General features: G+C 41.2%; 3 long non-coding RNA genes across 3 annotated transcripts; 2 read left to right on the top strand and 1 right to left on the bottom strand.

The window, feature by feature from the left end:
• Window positions 1-1,189: 1,189 nt before the first annotated feature.
• On the top strand, window positions 1,190-3,059 carry LOC116056774. The gene is made up of 3 exons (XR_004896978.1): window positions 1,190-1,264; window positions 1,825-1,920; window positions 2,746-3,059. It is a non-coding gene; the product is annotated as an uncharacterized LOC116056774 (long non-coding RNA).
• Window positions 3,060-5,064: 2,005 nt separating this feature from the next.
• LOC118494672 lies at window positions 5,065-20,211 on the top strand. The gene is made up of 3 exons (XR_004896796.1): window positions 5,065-5,126; window positions 11,814-11,816; window positions 20,202-20,211. It is a non-coding gene; the product is annotated as an uncharacterized LOC118494672 (long non-coding RNA).
• On the bottom strand, window positions 10,012-11,357 carry LOC116057353. Its single transcript, XR_004106793.2, has 3 exons — window positions 11,141-11,357; window positions 10,984-11,053; window positions 10,012-10,185 (listed from the first exon to the last, which is right to left on the bottom strand). It is a non-coding gene; the product is annotated as an uncharacterized LOC116057353 (long non-coding RNA).
• Window positions 20,212-20,717: the final 506 nt, after the last annotated feature.

The following is a 20,717-nucleotide window of genomic DNA, read 5'->3' as shown; positions in this document are numbered from 1 at the left end:
CAAAACCTGCATGAAGAAAAGTGTGTTTGCCTATTAGACTTACATCTTAAAATTGTTTCTCGGGGGGGGTGTACAACTAGTTGATGCTGTGATATTGGCAAGGTGTTAACAATCACAAATTCTTGTAAATATATAAATACTGCGTGACCCCCGTGCGTAATGTTGCTGCATGATGGCACTGCTGGCCCTGCAGGAGGACTACGCTAATGGAAGAATCAGGAGAGAAAGAGACTTCAGGGACCATGACGATGACTAATGGCTAATATGACGATTTAGATTCCCTAAAGCTGAGCTATTGGATCTATGTACTGAATTGGGTCCAGTAGAGAGGGCAATGCGCCGGAACTGGTCCATCCCAGTCCAAATACAGGTCCTCGCCACTCTGGGGGAAAACAGCTGTTTCCAGAGGGAAATGGTAGACAGCTAAGTGTTTTTTTTTTTTTTTATTATTAATTTTTTAATAAATATTATATATAATCTTCAACTTTATCACTAAGGCTTGTTTGGATATAATATATAGTTCTGTTAAATCACTCCCTGAGTGCCGTAATGCCTGCCGTTTTGGAAGGTATTATTAATATAGGTAGTGTATAGATCAGGTTTGCCTACACTGGGCAAGAACAGGCCGAAATTATAATTCAATTTGCAGCAATTCCTGAACGTCTGAGAAGTCTTTTGCTTTTTCTCCGCCAGTCATGATTCGGTGTAACAACTGCCAGTGTCATTCATATACTGATCAGCATTCACGAGGTGCTTTGCATTGACTATTTATGGTTAAAAATGGGTGTGTACAGGGGGGGATAAGAGGCTGATCCATGTACGCACACTTGTAGGTAATCTCTGATTTCTAAATGGAACATTGCTTACAGATGTGAGTACACACGGTTTTATAAATGACTATTTTTTTGGCGTACGCCATTTTGGGCTTTTGGGCGTATGTACACTTATAGTAAGGATCCTACGCACAGTTTTATAAATTTGTTTATATGTAGACCACATAAGACCAGGTCCAGATTCAAATCCACTACACCTACACTAAATTAGGGATAGGGTTAGGAGTGAGCTGTTGGAATTTAATCACCATGCATATGATGAACTGTAACATAACATTTTGTCTAGTTAGAAAAATGATACCACTAATCATCTGATACTTGTTATAATTTCACAGTCAGAATCCTGTTCTGTTGGGCAGCTCTGTTCTCCATTGAGGCTGGTGTTAACAATGGAAAACTGCAAGTGACTAATGCATCACATCACACAAAAGGTATCTAATTATCCCTCTACATATTTATACAACTGGCTGATTGAAATGAGTTTTAAGATAAACAACATTTACAACTTGTCTGAGCAGTTAACAGTTTAATTCATGCACTTTTCTCAGTATTTGATTATCTTTCATTTAACATCTGAATCCAAAATGCTACTACTGTTATCAACCTTTTGCAAAGGTTTTTGTGCCAAGGCCCAGTAATGTTTGGCCCTCATCCCCTGGGGCCCACTTACGTCATTTTGCAGGGAAAGCAAAACAAATCTGATTCAGGATTTAAATAGATCCCCCCCTGAAAATCGATCTGCAGATGACAAAGAAATTGTTCAACAGAAACAAGACATTTGAGGACGTCATCTTGGACTTTGGGAATCTGATCCACATTTTTCACCATTTTCAAATAATGTTCAACAGAAGTTTTAACTTTATTTTGTTTTGACTCATACACGCACGATTAAGTCGAGTTAATAGATAAATGGATTTATCGCCCAGCCCTAACCCAGATATTGTGGTGATTAGTCTGAGTTTTCCCAAGGTTTGTGTGCTGTGTGTCTCAGGTCGGTACGGGACCCCTCAAGCCTCAGCAAGTCCTACTGTCCTGTAGAGAGGGAAAGTCCAGCAGTGTTCTCTGAGCCAGAAAGGAAACCTAGAAGGTGAGACTGCTGTAACTCAGTTACCACACGGTGACGATAGAGCTGCACAGCTAACACATAACATCTGTAACCATGAAACCTCTTAATGCACCTAACAATTTTGGCGTTTTTCCATTACATGGTACCTGCTCGACTCGCCTCGACTCTACTCGCCTTGCCTCGGCACACTGTGCGTCCGTTTTCCATTGCAGATTTTAGTACCGCCTCAGCGTGGCTGGTCGTATGCCGGCTCGACCCACACACCACCGCACAAGTGTAACATCAGGCCACTTGAGCTTGTTTTACAGTTCTGTGGAGGCTCCATGCAGAGCTTTCGCCGTAGCCTGTGTAATATGTGGCCTGATGTATACATTTGTCAGCTGGTGTGTGCGTCAAGCCAGCATATGTGTGTGTGTATGTAGGATACAGTGAAAGCTCTGCCTGGAGCCTCCGCAGAACTGAAACAAGTGGCGCCGCAGTAAACTGCCATGACCTAACACAGAACGTGGAAGGTGTGTTGTTGTTGCCACAGCCAGAAGACACATTTTGTAGAAGAAGCTGGAGGCAGCAACAAAAAACACAGCTGGCTAAACTGTTTAAAAATAGCGGGTTTGTTCAGGACACCCCCGTCTGTCGCTTTCATGTCATCTTTTCGGCTCGCCTCAGCTCGCTTGGAACCTCGACTGAGGAGGTACTAAAAAAAGTACCTGTTAGCAGGTACCAGGTACTTTTTTTCGTAATGGAAAACCAAAAAAGTCGAGGCGAGTCGAGCAAGTACCGTGTAATTGAAAAGCACCATTTGATTCTCCTGTACATACACTAAAACTGTTGTCACTTTCTGGACAGATGATTAAAGTTTTTTCCAGCTGTGTGTATCGAGGAGGAGCCTAGTGTCTACATGGAGAACCTGGTGAAGGTTTTCCGCCACGGGAAGAAGCTGGCGCTTCACCGAGGGACAGATCCTGTCCTTCCTGGGACCCAACGGAGGCGGGAAAAGCAGCACCATGTGAGTGATGGAGCACAGCGACAGGTCCAGAGACACGTCTAGTATGCTCTTTAGACTGTCAAAGACAGGGCCATAGAAATGGCAGCCAACTCTACCATATTAACAGACAACTATTAGTTATGTAGATAGGCTCATTGAGACTTCATTGACTGTTTCCTTCGTTATAAGGCTCTGTTTGTGGCTTCAGGCTGATTTCCCCTTTGAATGACTCTTGATAGTAAAGTGTGCTGCCCCCTGATCTAAATGATGTGGTCCCTGCTGCTCCACCCTGATGGTCTGTTCCCTCCGACCTCTGGTACCGTCTACATCCTGGGCAGAGACATGTGGACACACCTGAGCGCCATCAGACAGTCTGTCCTCAACACAACATCCTCTTCAGCATGTGAGTCTGAAAACATTTTCTCCTCATCTGACAAACTGCTGACCACAGACTGAAAAAGGGTGTTCGTAGACAGAAATTGAAGCCTGAAGTATGGCGTTGCCATCTTGTTTTTTCTTATTAAGTTATTGTATTATGATGCTTTCCATCTGATCTAATGGCAGCACAGACACCACAAGAGGAAAAAAAAAACCTGCATTACCTGGCGTTTGGGTGTTTTCTATCTTTATTCTTTCCATTCTCCGATGTCAGCTTCACAAACTGGCCATGCTCCGCTGGACGTCTTATTACATTTGTTGTTGAAATTTGAATGCAAACTGCTTCACTTATTGTTTTATCCTTTGTAGCTGTGTCCGTTTCTGCTTCTTCCAGGCATTTTGGAAAAAATGGTTGAACTGCTGCTTCTTCAGCATTCTCTGCATCTTTATTTTCCGGGCATTTTGGAAGAAAAGAGGCCAAACATGGGTTTAAATACAACACAGCTGCTCGCTCATTGGTCAGAGTGAGCATTATATCGTAGCCGGATTATCCAATAAGCATAATGAGCACTGGCGCCATGCCTATTTGGGGGTTGTTGCTAGAAAGGATACAGCTACAGCCAGAAGTTAAGCAAAACCTAATATAGTAATCTAATTCTATTTGTTCCTCGGGAGGGTTTTAATCCACACCCCCATCTTTTTCCTTAATGTAACTGTTGTCTAGCCGCCACACGCGAGCAGTTTATGGAGAAAAACTCTTTCTTTCCGTTTTCGTGGGACTTTGTGTTAATGATCTGGAAGTCGTAATGTAGAACTTGACACTACAGAGAAGAAGTGTTGTATCTTATTGCTCAGAGCTTTCAAACAACAGGTTGATGCGGTTTCCACTGAAAGATGGTCCAAAACTCATTTATCTGATTATTCAAACACCACATGCTCTCAGGTCCCGAAATTAGGGACTGTTTGATTTAACGTGAATCTGTCCTCTGACTACCGACGTAATTCGGTCGGCACCCAAAAGTACAGAATTTGGTACTGCGGGTGCTGCTCTGTCCCTGCAGGCTGAAGAGCGGATTCCCTTTGGAGCCCGTTCGGGGGGTGGTGGTGGTTAGTGTCAGCTGCTTCAGGGCAGCTGTCTCGGGAGCACGTCAGCGGGTGTTTGTGTCCACTGGGTTTCAGTGCGTAAATACCCACCGCAAGCCACATGAAGACTAGGGGGGAGTTTAGCTAGTTGGTGTTGAGGCAGTTAGAGGGAGGGGGCTGCAGTCATGCTTCTGCTGGCTGCTGGACTGTTCAAACATGTCGGGAACGCCTTAGGCCACGAGTTCTCAAACAGATCACTCAAAGGTCCACTGATCTGACTCTCAATTCAGCTCAAAGGGAAGTTGAGTTTTCAACATACAGTATACTATGACTTTTATTTCCTTCAATGGTATCTATCCATGGAGTCAAACTGACGGGAAGTCAGAAATAATGCTAGTGAGACAACAATGTTCTTTTCATGTCAACATTGTTACTGCATCGTTACCACAATTTAGAGGGATACTGATGTATCAGCTGATTTTTTATTTTTTTTTTATTTTGTAAATAAAACTTTTCGTCGATCAACAGCGGCAGTAGAAACATGAGGAACAGGGGTCCATTTCAGAAAGCAGGTTTAGTGACTGAGGGATAGATTTATCAAGCCGTTTGCTCCTGTTTCTGGGCGTTAATTGTTCACAAAGACTGACTTAACCGATGCAGGCTATTTACAAACAGGGCGCACTTCGGTAAAATTAATTATATATTCCGCAGTATTTACGAAGACTGCCAGTGAGAGCGCGCCTCTATTCTGCGGGGGAAATTCTCCACCTCTTAAAAGCAGGTCCCACGAAAAATTCTCTTTTGCAGCAGCCGCTGTGTTGCTTTTTTAAAACTAAATATATGTTCAAACTCGCTGTATGTGAGCATGAGCATTTCCGCCGACCAGTTTGTTTGCAGTTGTTACCATGGTGAATCGTAGTATCATGGCTCCATTCATGCTGCCTTTTTATTGTGGTGGGGCACGCACTTAACTCTGAGTGAACCTACTCAAATAAGCTGTTCAGGAACCGAAAACTCAGTTTCCATCTCAGGGTAAATCAACTCAGAGATCAGGGTTAGACTCAGAGGTTGTTAAACCTCCTTCCTGAAACGGGCCCCTGCCGTACACTACCTTTTCATCACCAAACAGCAGACAGACACCGTAACCAACTAGCTAGTTAACATACATAGTGGAACTTTTAGCAGCTTAAGAGCCAGATATTTCACTCAGGAGGTGTAGAGACCAAAAACAACATTGTGAATATGTTAAGCCCCTCAAAACGGCGATTCATTTGCCGGAGGAAGAATTCCTTCAGTTTCAATAGGGCCTCGCTGCTGTCGGCACTCAGGCCCTAATTACAATTCAAAAAGACAACTGCAGTTACTACTTATAGCCAAAGGTGCAGCCAAAGAGAACAAAAAGGAAATCTTTGAGAAAGCAAACATGTCTTTATTCATAGATCTGATAAACATGTCTTTATTTATAGATCTGATATGCTGACAGGACTCTCACCTTCTCTCTTTTGACCAGTGTTATTGTCTTGTCACTGACCGGGAGCTGAATGTGTTTGCTGAGGCCTCCCTCCACCAGTGGACGCACTCTGCAAAACACCCTTATATTGCCCTGCATGTAAAGAGAATTCCTGTTAAATTAGTCAGTTGGACAAGTTATTAGTCAGTGAGAGGAGTAACATTTGTTTGGTTGTTTGACACAGAAAGAGTCGGCTGTCTAGTGCTAACCACACAACAAAGTACAAAAATAAATCACAAAGAAAAATTAAAGGGTAAGCCGACCCAGAGCCGATTGCGGCGCACCGCCACGGAGGAAATGCGCCTGACGAGGGCCTGCCAGCAACGGGGAGAGGTCACTAACTCCTGAGAAAAACAAAGAGGAGCATATTACATTGAACCCATTTGCATAGAACCTGATATGTAATCAGAGTAATGGAAAAGTGTAATGATCAACTCCTTTTGATGGCTTATTTTCCTTCTGAGGGTGGAACTACCTTTTGAGCAGTGGCTTTGTTAAGGTCAGTCTGTAGGTGGCGTGTTTGGCTCTCCCACAGCCTCTCAGATGATACTAGGGTTCCTCTGAGCCTTCAAATTTCGGTGTTTAAAATAGCAACACTGTTTTCTCATCTGCAAAACATGAAATAATACCTTAACAATCTGTATGAAGTGAAAGCTTTAGTTTCAACATTGACACATGCGACTAGTGGCAACCCCACTGAGTCACACTTACTCACTTATCATCACTTGGTTTCAGGAGAACATTTGTGACTTGCCTTGAGCTCCTGGATAGTATTGTGGAGTTGCCTGCGCTCCATCTCCTCAGCATGAATGGTGTCTTTTAGACAGGAGATCTCACTCTCTGTCTCTGAGGGTCATCTGGACAGGACAGAGACAGAAGAAAAGATACAGCTAAATCTGGTCTGTTCCAAAATCTGCCCATCATATTTTTTATTTTTAAAATATCTAAACTGCTTGATTGGATTTTAGGAAAGTAACAGTCCTTTCTGGGTTGTTAAATACCCAGTTGTTTGCTAGAATAAATAATTGTCTTGAATAATTTCAAAGGTAGAGAATGGCACTAGTTTCATTAGAGTTAGCCAGGTCAGGTCTGCCAAATGGCATTCTTATGTAATGAATTTCCCATTGCGGGATTATATAAAGGTATGTCTTCTTCAGCTTCTTCTGACACCCAAAATAACCCGTATTAGTGCTATTCCAGCAGCAGACTGTATACCTTGAGAGTTTGCAGCTCTGTCTCTTGGCGTTCTCGGAGAGAGACTCCATGACCTCGTATTTTTCCTTCAAGTCGGAGAGCTCCTTTTCAAGAGGGCTCTTATCTCCAGTGATGTCGTGAGAGGTCTTTTCTTTGGGGTGTAGGGCAGAGAACAGCCAAAATGTGGTTGCAAGCGAACAGAGGTTTTTATTTTAGAGCAGTCTTTTTCAGAAAATAGTCCAATGCAAAGCAGAAAATCCAACTCAAAGCTTACTGGGAGCAAACCAGATATCTTCACAAAGTCCTGGAAACCTCTTTTTATGATGTCGGTCTCTCCACAAACGCTTTTTTGCTCTCTGCCTCTGCTCTCTTTGTTCTCTCTCTGTGCCTGAGCACCTGCTTTAATCCAGGGACCGAAGCATTTGCGCCTCCCTGTGCGGTGCATTTTGGGACCTGTAGTTCAGGTGGCAGCCATTTTGTTATGGGGTAGCCACTCCTGTAGAGGAACATAGCGTCCCTCTACCACACGTCCCCTTGTGATGCCACATATCCCTCCTCCTAGGCCTGATGTCCTCGGCAGGGGGAACGAGGACCAGAAGGCATCACGGCAGGATAGGGCATCTGCGTTTCCATGGCGTCGTCCTGGTCTGTAAACGACAGAAGTTAAAAGGTTGGAGCCCTAAAAGCCACCTGGTTACCCCCTACTGTTTGTCTCTGTTTTTAGCCATCCATTGTAACGGTGAATGATGTGTGACTAGAGTAAACCTTCTTCCCAACAAGTAGTATCTGAGTGTGTCAAGGGCCCACTTTATCACTAAACACTCTTTCTCAACTGTGGCATATATCTTCTCTCTTGACAGCAACTTCAGACTCAAATAAACTGGGTGTTACTCACCTGCATGAACCTGGGACCGGACAGCCCGCAGACCCACCTCCGAGACATCTACATGGACCACAAAAAAAGGCAGACTGTCCAAAAGTTGTACGGCAAAAAGGTATGTTGTTGTCTGGTAGATCTTAGAGAAATAGCAGGGCGAACAAAAACCAATAAGCATGTCTCATGTATAAACGTGGCATACGCACAAAACGGGGCTGAAAATGTGCGTACGCCACTTCCCACGCAAATGTGATTTATAAAAACCAAACATGACAGGAGAATGTGCGTTCCTCCACGCAAACTCTGAGCCATGCGTACGCACATTTTGGAGACAATGGGAATTGGCGACACAGATGGTGAGGTGGTGAACTGAAGTCAGACTGCAGAAAGTAAATATGGGAATAACGATTACTTGTAATATTTTCAAGTATTGATGCCTCATGCACATTTTTTCACTATCATCCACGTTACCATGAAGATTAAATCCAGCAGTGCTATTTGCTCTTGTACTGAGTGATACTTGTTACATAAACACCTTGTAAAATCCAACTCAAATCTTGAATCATTAAAAATTTGTTCTTAATATTTAATCAGCGCTGTCTCGCCGTCACAGAGTCCGCTACGGAGCACAGGAGGAGGAGGTGACCCGACCCCATGGAATACAGGATAGCATCAAATACCCTAGCATTAGATAACTAAAGAACACAGTGTAGCCTAAATAACTAAATATGTCTTTAATACTGTGCATATATCATCAAATGTCAAAGTCTGGAAATACAGCCGTTAAGCTCTCACGTGTTAATCACTAATTGTTGTAAACAAATACTGTGGTGAACCTGTGCGTAATGTTGCCGCATGATGGCACTGCTGGCCCTGCAGGAGGACTACGCTAATGGAAGAATCGGGAGAGAAAGAGACTTCAGGGACCATGACGATGACTAATGGCTAATATGACGATTTAGATTCCCTAAAGCTGAGCTATTGGATCTATGTACTGAATTGGGTCCAGTAGAGAGGGCAATGCGCCGGAACTGGTCCATCCCAGTCCAAATACAGGTCCTCGCCACTCTGGGGGAAAACAGCTGTTTCCAGAGGGAAATGGTAGACAGCTAAGTGTTTTTTTTTTTTTTTTATTAATTTTTTAATAAATATTATATATAATCTTCAACTTTATCACTAAGGCTTGTTTGGATATAATATATAGTTCTGTTAAATCACTCCCTGAGTGCCATAATGCCTGCCGTTTTGGAAGGTATTATTAATATAGGTAGTGTATAGATCAGGTTTGCCTACACTGGGCAAGAACAGGCCGAAATTATAATTCAATTTGCAGCAATTCCTGAACGTCTGAGAAGTCTTTTGCTTTTTCTCCGCCAGTCATGATTCGGTGTAACAACTGCCAGTGTCATTCATATACTGATCAGCATTCACGAGGTGCTTTGCATTGACTATTTATGGTTAAAAATGGGTGTGTACAGGGGGGGATAAGAGGCTGATCCATGTACGCACACTTGTAGGTAATCTCTGATTTATAAAGGGAACACTGCTTACAGAAGTGAGTACACACGGTTTTATAAATCTGACTTTTTTTTGGCGTACGCCATTTTGGGCTTTGTTTCTCTAGGATCTTGCAATGGTGGTACTGAAATGGCTTTTTATCAATGATTTTTAAAGCTTGTGTAACCCTTATTACGAGGTAGTAGTAATAATATACATAGGTTTAGTAGTCGGAAGTCGTCTTAGAGGTTATCATTAATACGAATTTGGACCAGAATCAGAAGACACTAAATTGTTAAGAGCCTGAGAATTGAATGCCAATAAAAATGAATACCACACCAGAATGACCGTTTACATAACCTGTATTAAATACACAGGACTGGAACATACGTACAAAAAAAAACTAATTTATGGAAAAATAACAAACTAAAATAAAGTGCGCACGTAACAAAACCCTTTTTTGTCCGGTTTCTTTGAGCTCAGGTCGTCCTCAGTTTGACTTGCCTTTGTTGACAAGAGTTCAGTTTTCACCGTTGGGGCCCTTTTTTCAGTTTGTGTTAGTGTTAGTCCTACCACAATGAAGATGAAGATGATCCTGGCAAGTCGTCTAAAGTCAGAGTCCCAAACACGGTTGGCTCGCCACCCAGCCACCCGGACTGGGAATCTATGAATCTCTGGGGGAACGTCTGGAACGTGTGGATCTGTATCACTCTGTGGAAAGGATCTCTGCACGATGTTCCCAACTCTTTACCAAAACCTGACCTATAAATAAGGCCAAATCATTTCTCTCAATTACCATTCAGTGAATAAATGGACTGCTACAGGCTACTACAAAATAAAATGACATAATATTTCAGTACACCTATAATGCAATATAAAAATCTCTCTCTCGTTGTACAACAGCTCTTATGTTTCTTCTTAGGTATCAAAACTATGAATTTCCCTCTAGTATCAAAGGTAAATTTACATCACAAATTGCATCCTTCATAGAAACACATTTTCCTAATTCAAGTTTTATGCAACCTAGTAACATTAACAGTATGAAGAATAAAACTGCATGAATTGCATATAAACATTGATCAACTTGTATCACTTTAAATTAGAGGCATTAAGGCGTTAGTGTGCTTATTTATCCCCCTCTGCACTGGTAGCAGAGGGAAGAATGCACTAAAAATTCACCTCTTTAACTCCAGTAACCACAATTAAAATCCACAATTTTTAACATTGTTTAACAAACTATTTAGCAACAGTATGAAAAGGTAACTTTTCTTTTTAAACCCACAAACAAAATAATTTGTTGGTTTCACAGGCATTAGCCAGTATTCCGCTAGCATATTGTGGCTAATTACCCTATTAACATATGAACACAGGTTTTCCACCTCAGCTTTACACAATCAGCATCTTTTCATTGATTTACCCATTAGAGTCGATTAACATAAATGCTAGCGAACTCATAGTAACCTCAGAAGACTAGGTTAAATACAAATGGGCATCAAAAGCCTGGCCTGTTAGCATGAAGGCTAGCGAACTCAGAAGCCTAGCGCCAGATAAACAACTCACCATTTTAGCGGAATTCACTGCCTTTAGCTCTGTGACCACAGTGGATTCAGGCGCAGCTCCCTTTTACACTCTATATTACAACAAGGTGTAGTCAGTATAAGCAATACTGATTACAAAACTTGTTTAACTCATTCCATGTCGATTTTTTTTTTCTCACCAAGTGGATAACGCAGCCTCCCATGCTCGAGTGCAAGCGCCAAAAGAACATGCAGAGACGCGAAACTAGAGGCGTAACTGTAACGGAGCCTAGCTGGCAGCTGATTGGTCAGCTCACTGCCTCATAGAGTTCACCCATTTGCTCACTTTCAAGTCCATCAAAGATACGAAATTAAAAGTGAACCCTTTTGTGACTTGGTTAGACAGCTAAATAGTGTTTCTCATTATTAAGCCTGGCTACACTTGCTTATATAATGATTCTAGAGGTCTAATGGCAGATTCACTGGCCTGTCCCCAACAGGTGATACAGTATGAGATATGTGAAAAAATGAAAGCATGCATAAATATTTTGGCTACATCCATAGGGAGGGACAATGTCATCTGTAATAAGTCATATGTTATAGTTTTTGTCATTTTCTTGATGTGTTTCTTGAAGTTAGGATTTGAATCTAAAGTGATACCAAGATATTTAAATTCAGTAACTATATCAATTGATTCATTTTTAATAAAGATGTCTGCAGTTGGAATCTGCCCCCTATTATAGTATAGTATAGTATGTCGAAAAAAGTCATAGCGTAGTATGTCGAAAAAAGTAAAGTCAAAGTAGAGGGGGGCTGTCCATGGTGCTGAACAGAGCCCTCTTTGTCTGTTGTGTTTCTAGTCTGTTTCCAGAGCCGGTGCAGTCGGACCCCCTTGGTCTCCTGGAGCATGAGGCAGCAGAGATGCAGTGGGACGTCAGGGATGTGCAGCCACAGTGTTGGTGGCCCGCTGCAGAGCCTGGACTACTCCCAGACACCTGGCGTCTCATTTATAAAACTGTGCGTAGGATCCTTACTAAAAGTATACGTACGCCGAAAAGCCAAAAATGGCAAAAGAAAGTCAGATTTATAAAACCGTGTTTTCGCACATCTGTAAGCAATGTTCCCGTTATAAATCAGATTTCCCACAAGAGTGCGTATGTGGATCAGCCTCTTATCCCTCCCTGTACACGCCCATTTTTAACCATAAATAATCAATGTAAAGCACCTCCTGAATGCTGATCAGTATGTTAATGACCCTGGCAGTTGTTCTTTCGTTACACAGAATCATGACGACTGGCAGGGAAAAAGCAAAAAACTTCTCAGACGTGAAACGGCAGGCATTGCGACACTCGGGGACAGCTTTGATATACCAGACCTATTTAACAGAACTATATATTATATCCAAACAAGCCTAAGCGATAAAGTTCAAGATTATATATAATATTTATATAAAACACTTAGCTGTTTGACATTTTCCTCTGGAAAGGACCAGTGTTTGGACCGGGATGGCACGGTTCCGGCGCGTTGCCCTCTCTACTGGACCCAATTCAGTACAGAGATCCAAGAGCTCAGCTTTAGGGAATCTAAATCAGCATATGAGCCAGTCATCATCATGGTCCCTGAAGTCTCTCTCTCTCCTGATTCTTCCATTGCCGTAGTCCTCCATGCAGCATTACGCACGGGGTCGGGTCACCGCAGTATTTATGTTTACTACAATTGGTGATTATTAACACATCCATCCCTTGACCTTGTGTGAGTGTCCACCCTCCTGTATTATTGTAGTGGTCCCACCATAAAAAAGTTATACACTTGTACTGCCACTATGTGAAGAATTTGGAAATGTGAATTTCAGATGGCTTGATGTATTTTTATTTGTAGAAACCCTCTCTACCACTAGGGGGAGACAAAGACAACTATTTTCAATGTCATAAAGGAAGTCTGCAAATTGAGCTAAATATGAATGTTTCAGGAAGGGCATGCTGTGATGCATTTAACATTAGCTGAAATTGTGTCAAGAAAAGTACATAAAACTAGTTATTCTACCTCTTTGGATACAATGTCCCTGTTGGCCAGACGTGAGGCTTCTTACTGAAAAGGATAGAATAACAGTCTTTCTGATGGTGCGCGTGTTGTTTTCTAGTGGAGAAGAAGGGGACGTTGGCTCCAATGGACCACCAGGAGATTCACACCCTCCTCAACATCCAGACCAACGCCGTCTACGAGCCAATCGACCTGTTGATCCGTGATCCATGTCAACCGGCAGAGGTCAGACTTTTGTCCTCCCTCTCAGAGAGGTGTCCGATTTAAACTCTTCTTGAAGCACTTTTTCCTTCTTTTTATTGGTTCAAGATTTTTCTTCAAAGCATTTGGACAATTCTATTCTTGTAATGTAAATAAACACCTTATCTCTCCTTTCTGTGTCCTGTATTTGTCTCAAGAGTATCTATGGAGAAATATTGTTCCTCTCACTGGTGGCCTTAGGGAAGGAGAACATCGACGTAGGTGAGTGAAATCAATCGCCACCATTTTCATTTACGAAACATTTTTTGGGTTATTAAATGTGAAGCTGGTTTAATTTTTCCTTCTGTCGTTAAAAGGTAAAGAGTGATACATTTAATGCTCTCTTTTCTGACTTTGTGAATCCCCCCCCCCCCCCCCTCCCCCCTTTTCCTCCACAGCAGAGGCCGTTGACAGGGAGTACCGGCTGGCTTACGACCAACTGAGCACAAGTCAAGCTCAAGTCTTTGCGGTCATGGATCGACCGCCCAGCCCCAGCGTCCAGTGGTGCCTTAAATGCTTCAGGACCCCCGTCATCTGACCACAAACGCAGAAGTGACGGTGAAAAAGAAGTTAAATATTTAGGGATGGTAGTTACAAAGAATATGAATATTAGGGAAACATCTAATATAAAAATAATGTACAGAATAGTAAAACTATCCTAAGTAGTTGGCTTCAGAGAAACTTGTCCATCTTTGGATTCCCCTTTTTTACGAAGATGGAGAGTTTATATAGACTTGTATATCCAGCTTATTCATTGGATATTTCTGCTCAATCACGACAATTTCAATTGTGTATGGAAAAATAAACATGGAGAAATGATATTGTGAAATATGATGAGGAAAGGGGGTTTGATCCAATGAATGGTATCATCAAATTATAATGGTTACAAAGTTTCTTTAGGAAAGGTGAACATTTTTAGTTTGATTTTCAATCCAAGATTGTCAGGATTTTTTATTAAGATGTTACTTTGATATTTCTAAACTACCTGTCAAGTTATCTGCTTTTCATCAACAGGACATCCTCAATTATTGGAAACGGATATACAAGCATCAGTTTACCCCACACATGGTCTCAATATTTGAAGCATAATAATAGAGAAAATCCTTCTTTTACAAAGTCGGTCTCTGTCTTAAATGCTCTACTTTAAGTAGTAATTGCACTTTATGTAAAGTATATGTGTGTGCAGTAAATGTAGCCCATCTCGAATGTCTCTTGTATATAATGTCGTTTTGATATATTTTAAATATCTAACACCACTTGAGCCACAGTGAAACCTTGTTTAGTTTCACTATATACAGTATATATGGTTGAAATGACAATAAAACCCACTTGACTTGAATGGATGGAGAGAGGTATCTGGTCTATCATACATTTATTAGACAATTCTAGTAATGTTCTAACATATAATGCTTTCACTTCAAAATACAAACTTGTTTACATAACCCGCAAGTAATGATTCTTTTAATGCAAGGCATGATGACTTATTCTGTGGTAATTCCACAGATGCCTTCATTAGTCATAGATGGATGTAGTTTTTTAGATAAAAAAGCAACAATTTTTAAGGACTAATCTGACCTCATTTAGTTTCCCATTAACCCTGAAAAGAAAACACATTTTCAAGACTTTACTAATACCTCTGTGGTTAAGATAAGAACTAGTTCCCTCTCTTTTCCAGTTCCCCCGTCCAGCTCCTTAATTTCCTTCGGGATAAATAAAGTATCTCTATCTACCTAAGGCTAAAGAAGTTGACTTTAAAATGATGAACGACATTTAACCGTGTAATGACTTCTTGCGTCAAAGGTTTAACTTGGATTTGATTGTTTGTACTTTCTGTAACTCAGACATTGAAAACATGGAAGATCTTTTTTTCTCTTATAGATTTATATAGAGTTTTTGGGATGCTTTTTTCCCCCCCCCCCAACTTTTTTTATTTTAACTTATGAAATGTAACAAGTGTCTAAACACAGTGAACAAAGTGAGCACAGCATAGTGGAACTGATGTCACTTACCCTCGAGTCCCCTACCAACCTGCAAATCAACCCAGTACAGGCCCAAAACGGGAACAGACAACACAGACCCATACACACCGACAAACCGAGAAAATGATAAAAAGGGGGTGGGGGAGGCAGCTGGTGTCAAATTTTGGGGGTGGCAGTAGCTGCAGTTGCAGCCCACTCACTCTGACATCGCTCCATTAGTGCATGTAAAAGGACCTGTGTGTGTGTGTGTGTGTTTCAGGCCTGTGTGTAATAACAGTGTAAATTGTAATTTCCCCATTGGGGATTAATAAAGAGTATAAAAAATGCAGCAGTCCAGAAGGAGCTCAGTCCTCCAAGTCATGAAGTAAGCTGAGGGAGTCAACAAGTTCTAGGAAAGGGTTCCATGTCTTAACATGAAAATATTAAATTTAGTCTCCAACTGGAGGACAAGAAAGCACAACCGGGGGCGCTTTTTTTTGTGTGATTAATTTGCACGTCAACATATTTTTTCGAACTGTTTTGATCACAAATACTTTCACAGAGAACGGAAATATTACGCGGCGATAAAGCAACGTAATTCTTTACGAAAAGATCGATTTCTCTGAGCTTTGTCAACGCGAATAAAGACATCAACCAATCACGTGTTTCCTGATGATCATAGTACAACAACACGGAGGCTGATGTCTGACCTACAGACTGTACAGAGGAAAACTTTACTACTCCAACTATAACTATCAAAAAGGCAGCGTTTACCAGAGACTTTCTTTCCATTCTTACCTTTCACAATAAAAGCCCTAGACATATGCTACACTGTTTGGAGTATCATGCTCCATCATGCAGATCATGCTCATGTTCTACCGGCGAGCATCATCAGATATGGAATCACAGCGTGGTTTGGCAACTTAAAGAGGAACTATGCAGTTTTTTTAGCTTAATTTACCTTAACTGAACAGCTTCGGAGTCATTGGAGCCTGTGAGCGGAAAAATCACCCTTGCAACTTTGGGCCGGCGTGCCGCCGGCCTCAGCATCAGGAAGTATGATGTGATATCAGGTTACGCCATGTAACAAATTGCTTCACGGCACTGAACACATCCAGGAACTGGCTAGCTATAAGAACAAGGTAGCGATGGAGTTTTTCACACTATTGTCATGGCTGAGCCGGCAAAAAAGAAGCAGAAAGCTAGGAAAGCATTGTCAGAGGAACAGAGGAAGAGGAAACGGCAGACTGACCGAGAGAGGAGTCAGACACGAGGGAACATAGGATGGGCCAAATATCTATTCTGAAACTGTAGGGGGGGCTCTATAGAGAAACCGGCGAGCAAAAAGCCAGAAAACGGCGAAGAAATGGCCAAAACTGTACAGCGCTCCTTTAACAGTGCAGCTAAATAGCAGGCTGGTCAGCACACACAAGACAGCTCTGAGGATAATAAGGAGGAACAAGCCCATCCAAGCTGTTAGAAAACAAGCCAAAAGGATCACTGCAGACTCTCTACACCCTCTCTTTCCTGGACGACACGCCTAAATATGACTCAGAATCCAACTTAAATTCACAATTACTCAGGGACTCCAAACCAAACAACAAAAACAGAATGACTCAGCTCTTATATACCAACTATTAACCAATAACCATATATTGATTATTGATCAATATATTAATTAATTATTGATCAATCAGCTGATTGTCAAAAGGGTGTGACGATACGCCACCTACCAAGCCCAATTAACACACCTCCACTATATATATACAGTTGTGTTCAAAATAATAGCAGTGTGATTTTAAAAAGTGAATAATGCTCAAAATCCTTAGAATAGCTTTTAATTCCATAATATCAATGCATTGGGAACACTGCACATTCAATTCCAAATCAAAACATGACCAAAATTGATCAAGTTTGTGTTCTACCTTTACAGAAAGTGAAGAAAAATGAATATTAGGCTGTTGAAAAAAATAGCATTTGCATTTTTCTTTACAAACTCAAACATTTACTGTATGAACTGAAAAATGTCTCAAGGGTTAGCTTTACTTTGAATCACTGCACTAATATTTAGTTAACCATTATTTCTGAGAACTGCTTCACATCTGTGTTGCATGGAGTCGACCAACTTCTGGCACCTGTGAACAGGTATTCCAGCCCAGGACCATTGAACTACATTACCCACAATTCCTCTGCATTACTGGGTTTGGCCTCAGAAACAGCATTTTTGATGTCACCCCACAAGTTTTCTATGGGATTGAGGTCTGGGGATTGGGCTGGCCACTCCATAACATCAATCCTTTTCATCTGGAACCGAAGACTTTGCTCTCTTACTGGTGTGTTTTGGGTCATTGTCTTGTTGAAAGACCCATTTCAAAGGCATTTCCTCTTCAGCATAAGGCAACATGACCTCTTCAAGTATTTTGATGTATTGAAACTGATCCATGATCCCTGGTATGTGATAAATAGGCCCAACACCACAGTATGAGAAACATCCCATAACATGATGTTAGCACCACCATGCTTTACTGTCTTCACAGTGTACTGTGGCTTGAATTCAGTGCATGGGGGTCGTCGGACAAACTGTCTACGGCCCCTAGACCCAAAACGAACAACTTTGCTCTCATCAGCCCACTGAATGTTGCCCCATTTCTCCTTTGGCCAGTCAATGTGTCCTTTGGCAAATTTCAACCTATTCAGTACATGTCTTTTTTTCAGCAATGGGACTTTGCGGGGGCTTCTAGCTGCTAGCTTAGCATCACATAGCCTTCTTCTGATCCTAACAGTACTCACAGGTAACTTTAAGTCTTCTTTGATTTTCCTGGAGCTGATCATTGGTTGAGCCTTTGCCATTTTGACTATTCTTTGATCCATTCCAATGGTAGTTGACTGTTTTTTCCCATGTCGTTCAGGCTTTGGATGCCATTTCAAGGCACAGAATGAGCAGCATGCATGTCATGACTGTTGGTCTGTTGGTTTTCTATGACTCTACAACACTTACCGGTAAATTATTTGCCATGTAGAAATATCACTTCTACCAAAAATTTGATTTATGAGTTTAGTGATGTTGGACTGCTATTATTTTGAACACAACGAGAGTGAGAGTGAGAGAGAGAGACTTGTAGTGGATAAACTTTTGGAGGCCTGTGATGTACTATATGTACTGTAGAGGGTCTAAATTCCCTGCATAAAGACTTTTATGGGGCGGGTGAAGCTACTACTGACCTGAGTACCAGGATAGTTCATGGTAGAATACCTGGCAGTGTTGCCCTGCTATGACATAAAAAATATGATCAGCTGGTTAATGTGGTTAGACTGGATGTTGATTGGGCCATAGGAATTGAGTTTAATTGTGGTAATAAAAACTTCATTATCTTAAACATATATACGCCCTACGAGTGTTCTCAAAATGAAGATGAATACCTTAATAGATTGGCTTGTGTTATGTCTTTCATTCAAGATAATGCTTCCACGTGCTTCTTTATTGTGGGTGATATGAATGCAGATGTTTCCGATGGCAGCTCTTTATTTGCCAAACATTTAATGCAGTTCTGTTCTGATAATGGTCTGATTCTCTCTAGCAAAGTGCTCTTGCCTGATAGTAGCTACACTTACATCAGTGAGGCATGGCACACAACCTCATGGCTAGATCACTGCATTTGCACGGCTGATGTTCATGATTCTTCAGAAGCCATGAGAATTATGAATTTGCCTTTTAATTTACTGATCATGTACCTTTTTCTTTATCTGTAAATCTAGGCAATATACCTACTCTTCTGTCTGTAGATAACGTGTGTGGGAAAAATAGATTGGTCTAACCTGGCTGAGGAGGATGTTACTGAATACTATATTCAGTCTGACATCTTGTTGAGTAACATTGAATTACAAAAAGATTCCACTGCATGCTGTGATATCAATTGTAATAACCCTCAACATGGTATTGAGTTGTGCTCCCTGTATGAGAATATTGTGAAGTCCCTCCTTGTTTCAAGCAGGCCCCTGTATAAGACACACAGATTGTACAGAGTCAAGCCAGGCTGGAATGATTATGTGGAAGAGATGCATGCTGAGGCAAGAAGGGCCTTCAAAGCATGGGTTGAGTCAGGCAGGCATAAACATGGTCCATTATTTGATTATAAGAAACATGCAAATGCTAAATTTAAATATGCTCTACGTTCCATTAAGAGGAATGAAAATACAATGAGGTCTGACTCTCTTGCAAGGAAGCTGCAATACAATAGTCCTATTGATTTCTGGAAAGAAATCAAAAGAATGAATAACTGTAAAACATCGTTACCAACGAACATTGAGGGTGTCAGCGGCTCAGAGAAAATTACTCAGTTGTGGCAGAAACATTATTATGAGCTGTTTAATTGTGTTAAAAGTAACTCATTTATAGTGGGTAACATTGATAATAATGACGATGTGACTGTTTTCCCTCAAGAAATAAATGATGCAATTATGATGCTAAAAGATAATAAGGCATGTGGTATGGATAAGATATCTGCGGAGCATTTAAAATTTGCGTAGAAAACTCTTTCCCCTAATTGCTATTTGTTTTACTGGGTTGTTAGCTCATGGTATTTTACCTGATTCTATTTTATCTGTCACATTAGTACCTATCATCAAAGATAAAGCTGGCAAAATTAACAGCTTGGATAATTACCGGCCTATAGCTCTTGCCAGTATTTTATCCAAGGTCTTGGAGAGGATTATACTGAACAGGCTGGAGCAGTTTGTCCTGACCTCTGACAACCAGTTTGGCTTTAAATCTAAACATGGCACAGATATGTGTATTTTTGCGTTAAAGGAGGTCCTAGATTTGTATAACAGGTATAATTCCACAATTTTTATGTTTTATTGATGCCTCTAAAGCCTTTGATCGTGTAAATCATAAGAAGCTATTGTACAAATTGCACAACAGAGTGGCTCCCAAATATCTAGTGAGAATCTTGGCTTTTTGGTATGCTCATCAGTCAATGTATGTGAAATGGGGTAACTCGACGTCTGCCCCATTCAATGTAAGCAATGGAGTTAGGCAGGGAAGCATTTTATCTCCCTTTCTTTTTAATATTTATATGGATGATCTATCAAAGCTGCTAAATAACTGTGGAACAGGCTGTATGGTTGGGAACACCATTATCAACCACCTGATGTATGCAGATGATCTGGTGATTCTTTGTCCATATAGTGCTGGCCTTCAACAGTTACTAATATAATAATATATAAGAGTCTGCTCCCAATATGGCTCAGACTTTGACATTAAGTACAATTCTAAGAAGAGTAATATTGTAATTGCTAGAAGCAGGGATGACAAACTGTCATTTCCTGGTTTCTCTGTCTGGTACTGTCCTTAAAGTGTGTGATGAGGTCAAATACTTAGGGCACTACATAACTGATGACCTGTCTGATGATAGGGACATTCATAGACAGTACTGTATGATGACTGTTATGTATGAAGCTAATATGCTGAATCGCAAAATTTAGCATGTTCATTGTCTGTGAAGATCACACTTTTTAAAGCTTTTTGCACCCCAATGTA

This window comes from Sander lucioperca, chromosome 3 (assembly GCF_008315115.2).
Source record: "Sander lucioperca isolate FBNREF2018 chromosome 3, SLUC_FBN_1.2, whole genome shotgun sequence".
In the NCBI taxonomy this organism is placed as follows: Eukaryota; Metazoa; Chordata; class Actinopteri; order Perciformes; family Percidae; genus Sander; species Sander lucioperca.
The sequence above is the reverse complement of the archived record's forward strand: the minus strand, read 5'-3'. Positions and strand labels throughout refer to the sequence as shown.